The sequence below is a fragment of the Trichechus manatus genome, unplaced genomic scaffold (genome assembly GCF_000243295.1).
Source record: "Trichechus manatus latirostris isolate Lorelei unplaced genomic scaffold, TriManLat1.0 scaffold00067, whole genome shotgun sequence".
NCBI classification, from domain to species: domain Eukaryota; kingdom Metazoa; phylum Chordata; class Mammalia; order Sirenia; family Trichechidae; genus Trichechus; species Trichechus manatus.
This window is the reverse complement of record NW_004444003.1, coordinates 26,619-33,352: the sequence shown is the minus strand read 5'-3', so window position 1 is coordinate 33,352 and position 6,734 is coordinate 26,619.

Below are 6,734 nucleotides of genomic sequence, written 5' to 3'. Positions count from 1 at the left end.
AGTATCATAGCAACACACAAGTCACCACAGTATGACAAACAGAACACTTAGTTGTGCTCATGCTGGACCTGTACATGGATCAAGAGCCAGTCATTCCAACAGAATAAAGGGATATTGCGTGGTTTAAAATTGGAAAAAGTGTGAAGCAGGGTTGTATCCTTTCACCTTACTTATTCAATCTGTATGCTGAACAAATAATCCAAGAAGCTGGACTATGTGAAGAACATGGCATAAGGATTGGAGGAAAACTCATTACCAACTGTAATATGGAGATGGCACAGCCTTGCTTGCAGAAAATGAAGATCACTTGAAGCACTTACTTATGAAGGTCAAAGACTACAGCCTTTGTGGGGATTAGACCTGAACATGAAGAAAACAAAATTCCTCACAACAGGACCAATAAACATTATGATAAATGAAGACAAAATTGAATTTATCAAGGATTTCATTCTACTTGGATCAACAATCAATGCCAATGGAAACAGCAGTCAAGAAAACAAACACTGTATTGCATTGGGAAAATGTGCTGCAAAGACGTCTTTAAAGTGTTAAAAAGCAAAGATTTCCCTTGATGTGCACCTGAATCAAGCCATGATCTTTTCAATTATCTCATATGCATGTGAAAGCTAAACAAGGAAAAACGAACATCAAAGGAAAATTGACACATTCAAATTGGTATTGTTGAAGAACTGACAGAACAAACAAATCTGTCTTGGAGGAAGTACAGTTGGAATGCTCCTTACAAAAGAGGATGGCTAGACTTCATCTTGCGTACTTTGGACACATCATCAGAAAAGACCAATTGCTAGAAAAGGACATCATGTTTGGTAAAGCAGAGGGTCAGTGAAAGGGAGGGAACTCTTCAATGAGATGGATTGACATGGTGGCTGCAACAACAGACTTGAACATACCAATAATTGTGAGGACAGTGCAGAACTAGGCAACATTACGTTTTGTTATACATAAGGTTGCAGTGAGTTGGAGCCCACTCGATGGCAACTGACAACAACAACATGTCCCAAGTATTGCATGGGATATATGTATTTTTAGATCACCTGGAACAGCAGTTGAGAACCACATGGTAAAATCTTGCAGTGAGGGTCTAGAGGATCGCAGTGCCTACATATATGGGGAAGGAAATAACTATGGGATCAAAAACAAAAGAACAGAGGGATGATGAGAAAGACAGGATCAGTGCAACCAGCACCTGACACAGGAGTAACCCCTGTGATTTCCCCGAGAGGGGGCCGTTTAGCCTCACAAGAGTGCCGGTACAAATAGTATGAGTGTAGCCTACAAGCGACAGTGCTGTATTTGTGTTGAATCTTTTTTATGTGTCTACACGTGGTAATTAAAATAATGCTGCTACTGCTATTTTTATGGGTGTATAAATTGCTCTGACTTTCAAAATGAAAGCTTTAATCTGTTATCGCACACCAAGGCTCTCAAGCAAAGGTTAGGGTTTTTATTCATAAAACCATTCTCTCAAGTAACCACTCTGCATGGGTTAGATTAAGGGAGGAGAAGGGAAGAGGACAAAAGAGGAGAAAGCAGGTGAGGAAAACTGAATAAAACTGCCCTTGCCAATAATGAGCTTGTAGTTACAAGAATTCCTCAGGGCTAAGACAATAACTATTTTTACATTTTCAATCTCTAATTTGAGACCCTTCTTATGAAAAGAATAAAACCACACAGTTTTAGAATATTCGTGGGCTCCTATAACATCAAACACAATACATTGACTACAACAACCAATTCTGTTGAAAAAAAAGTGAAACTAAAGCATCGTTTTGTCCCCTATTTACAGAGGAAGCTATTTCTATACCTGCCAGGCCGAAAAAAGAGTTTGTTCTAATTTGGAATAAGGGGCAGGAAAAACTCTTAGATAAATGAGAGTGTACCTCTTCTTTGCTAAATTAATATACTCTTTCCTGCGGAAATAGGCAGGAAGTTCTTTCTCCTAACACTCTCATAACTCCTATTGTAGTTTAGGCTGAGATCTATTAATATATCCATGAAAAGAAAAAAAAAGTAGTTACTATCTTCTGGACAGTCCTCATTCAAGCACTAAAAAATCCTGACTGCATAACTCCATCAGCCTTCTCTTACCCAGATTTAATCATTTCAGGTCTTTTAACCTTTATTAATAAGTCCTATTTTCTGAGGCTTTGTTCATTTTTAATCATTAGTTATACCGTTGCATAAAGATCAGTGCATAAACCTTTGGAAAAGTGAAAAATTCAAATAATTCATTCCAACAAATGAAATGCTAATGCTGTTGCTATGTAGCAACGCTAGGTTCATTAGATGCCTTTGCTCGGCATACCATCTGCAGATCTCCTTCTTTTATCCCACCCGCCTTGGAACATTTAAAAGGGTGGAATGTGTCATAACCCATTCATTTTGACTAAATACCAAATCACATCTCTGTTTTCTATAAGACAAAAATGAAGCTTTTGACACTTGGACTAATAGTTCTTAATGAGGATTATGTTATTTATGATTACATTTTAACATTCTCCTAAGAGACATATTTTCAATTTGAGCAATTGTTTAATTAATAACTATACAGCAGTTTGATGATACAAAGCACAAATAGCATTTAACACAAATTCTAAATAATCATGACAGATATTTTGAGCCAAATGGACTGTTTTCATTGTGTGAGACATGTCAGTGAAATAATTTCTGGTAAGTCTCAGCAAGACTCTGGGCAAATTTGTGAAGTAAAAGGAGTAAGCTTGTCCTTTCTTTGTCTTCCTACCCACCTGTGTGCTCTCTTCTCACCTCCTAAGCTGTGTGCCCCAACCAATAATAGGCTTGTAGACCCTTCCTTCCCCTTCTGAGTGTCAGGACACCCTCCAGCTGCAAATTCACCTCCACCTCATCACCACCCTTTTACCTATGTAGTCCTCTCTGGGACATCAGCCCAGATACTTGCCTAAATATATTGTTAGCTGCTGTCGAGTCAGCCCTCAACTCGTGGTGACCCCATGCACAACAGACCAAAACACTGTCTGGTCCTGCACCATCCCACCAACAGACAGGTAGTGGCTGCGCATCAGGTGCATTGGCCAGGAATCAAACCTGGGTCTCCCACATGGAATGGGGGACATCTACCACTGAACCACCACTGCCTCCATTTGCCTAAATCTGCTTCTCCTGTAATCTCTACCCTCAAGACTCTTCTCTGGAAGATATTGACTAACTAGTCTAATAAATCTACCTAGTCTAGTGGATCAATTACTACTTTGTCTTAAATTTTTTGTATAACAAATTCTTTAGGAGATAATATAATCTGAGAGAGTAATTTCAATAGTGGGAATGCCCTTTGCCCATTAGTAGAGATATTTGGGGACTGAGTCTCTCTTAAAACCACAGCCTACTCTTTTTGGGAGTGGGAGAGTGAGGAAAGGTGTCTTAGGCTGGGTTCTCTAGAGAAGCAAAATGAGTAAAGTGTATAAATATATATACAGAGAGAGATTCATGTCAAGGAAACAGGTCACGTGATTGTAGAGGCTAGAATATCCTAAGTCTGTGTATCAGGGTAGAGGCCACTCCCAAGTCACGCAGCTGCAGAAGCTGGTGAGCCCAAGATCGGCAGGTCGGAGAGCAGGGCTCCGCTCACAGGCTGTGAAGATCAACAAATCCCAAGTTTGGCAGATAAGCTGACAGCTCAAGTCCCAAGAACCGGAGGGGAGATGACAGGAGGCAGCCGTAGGATCCAGAGTGAGCAAAAAGCCAGAATGTCTGCTTATATTCAGATGCAGGCCACACTCCCAAGGAAACTCCCTTTCGTCTGATTGGCTACTCACAGCATATTCAATCATGGGAGTGATCACCAATAAACATTGGGAATCGTGGCCCAGCCAAGTTGACACACAATCTGAACCATCACAGTGTCATGGATTGAACTGTGTCCCCAAAAATATTTGTCAACTTGGCTGGGTCATGATTTCCAGTATAGGGTAATTGTGTACCATTTTGTAATCTGATGTGGTTTCCTTATGTATGTAAATTCAATCACTATGATCTAATAAGATGGCTTAGTGGCAGTTATACTGATGAGGTATACAAGATTGGATAGTGTCTTAAGCCAATCTCTTGAGATGCAAAAGAGGGAAGCAAGCAGAGACAGAGACACATGGGAACCTCACACCACTAAAGCAGTGCCAGGAGCAGAGCGTGTCCTTTGGACATGAATTTGCTGCACTGAGATGCTCCCAGAGCAAGGGAAGACTGATGCATCACAAGAACCTTCCTCCAGGGCTGACAAAGAGAGGCTTCTCCTAGAGCTGACACCCTAAATTTGGATTTGTAGCCTACTGGACTGTGAGAGAATAAACTTCTCTTTGTTGAAGCCATCCACTTGTAGTATTTCTGTTGGAGCAGCACTAGATGACTAAGACAGAAGGGATGCCACTTTAGACTACTCAAGGGTTCCATAGTTTTTAGCCATTGGTTTTGAAAGCAAAGACCTGTTAAACTTGAGTTTTGAGAAGTAGTGGTAATGATAAATTTCCAATTTTACATTTTAAAATGTTTATAACTTTGCTTTCCAATTTACCATTTTACATAAAAATGAAATACAGTGTTTATGAAATTGTGTTGCAGTAGCTCTAGATGCAGTCAGGAATTTTGAAAATCTCCTTTTGTGACTCCTAAATATGAACTGACAAGAAGTTCGCATTTAAATGTGGATTGAAAACTTCAGGCTTGAGCATATATAATCCTAAAACTCTAGGATTCCTCCAAAGAGAGAGGAAAGAAGGGGGAAGTAGAAGTCCCCAAAAGTTAAATTAGTGCATTTCTTGACTGAGACCATCAAGTAAGAATAAACTCTAAAAGTGTTATTGGTAAAGAGACAAACTGCCCCATATTCTGGCTTTCTAAGTACAATGGTGGTTTGGAGAACCCCTAAGATTTCCTTGGATTTAATTACATCATCTCATTACTAGATCTCCTTGGATTTAATCTCTTCGTAGGTTTGAATATAAAGTTAAGAATGGGAGTGAGAACTTCTGGGTAACATGGCGCTATAGCCAGAAGCACTATGCCATCCCTCCGCAGTAAAGACCAGAAAAACTAAGTCAAACAGAGTCACATGTCAATCCTGAAACCTTAAGCATCAAATGAAGAGATAAAGAACTCAGCCAAGCACCGAATGGAATAAGAAACTGACCAAGAACAGAGAGTGAGGAGAGATACATGCAGAGGTCCCCTATCAGCTACCGCAGCACAGATCTGCCATCTTGGACTCCTATCAGCAAACAGGGAGTATGAGAAAGCAGCTTCACAGAGCTTCCAGCAGGAGACAGAACAATCGGTAACCAGCGATATATGCTTTCCCACACCCCATCCGTCTTCACCACAGCTTAGCCTCCTCTGCTTCCTGCAGCCACAGTATCTTGGCTGGGAAGCACCAGCTTCACGCTGGTATGGCATGGATTCCACCTGACCACACTGGCTGCCTCCCTGAGTGCCTTTTGTTGGCTGCTGGTGTTGCTTTTTTCCACTTCTTTAGATTTCTTCCTTACCTCTCACCACCTCCCCTTCCTTTCTCTCAAATACCTGGCTCCATGTGCCATCTTTGCTTCTTCCTGAAAGGCTGAGAAACACCGCTCAACTGTGAAACTGCTTCCCAGCCTATGCCTCTAAACTGGTGGGAACCCTGGGGTTTTTTTGTTTGTTTCCTCTGATTTGTTCTGTTTGATTTGTTTGTTTCTTTTTCTTTTCTCGGCGTGGGAGCCTCTTCTAGCCAGGCAGTACCATGCGGCTTGGAAGCTAGTCCCTTACTCTGCACAGATGCACAGGGATAACTCTGGGGGCATTTCTTTTTTATTGTTTTTCTTTTTTTGTTTGTTTGTTTCTTTGTTTTGTTTTCTTCTCTCTCTTATTCACTTTTTGTCTTTCTTCATTTCCAGTTTCTCTATTTATTCATTTTTTTCTTTTACCCTTTTCTTTTCTTTTTTCATTTTTCTTTTTCCTCATTTCTCAGTCTCTCATCTCTCCGCTCCAATAGCAAGCTCCCATAGCACTTGTTTTGTTTGTGTGTATGTTTTTAGATGCTGTTCCTCTCTCCTCTCTCTCATCTTTCCATACCCATTTAAGCTCCACACATAACAATCTACCCCCTGTTTCCTACTTACGTGCATTGTGTGCTGAACATCATACTCCCAAGCAACACAGGCATGGCTTACTGGAACCTGCCCTGCACTGATTCCCAGTCCCCGCTGTCAGCCCTGGTACATGCCACAAACAACCCATCCCAGCAACTCCCCTTCAGCTGGACCTCCCCTGCAGTACCATACCTGAGTGACTAACCCTGCCAATTGGAGAAAGAGGTGAAAAGTATCATGCCAAAAGACGAGCAAGCAACAAAGAACACACAGCCCCCCTGCTGAGACATAACCAAATAAAACCAAAAAAAGGACAAAACAAACCTACTATCAATAAATGAGGAAAATAACCACTGAATGCCCCAAAAACAGCAGACAATACCAAAACATTTACAAAAACAGGACAGAATGGTTTCAGTAGGTGTCCAAAATAAAACACCAGATGACCTTCCAGTAGAAGAAAAGGCTCTAGACCTAACTGATAGGGAATTCAAAACTCTAACATTCAGAATTATCTAAGAGTTGATGCAAAAAGCAGACAAAGAAGAGGAAAAATCAGACAAATTCAAGGAAAAGGCAGACAACTTCATGGAAAATACAGACAAAAAATGGAAG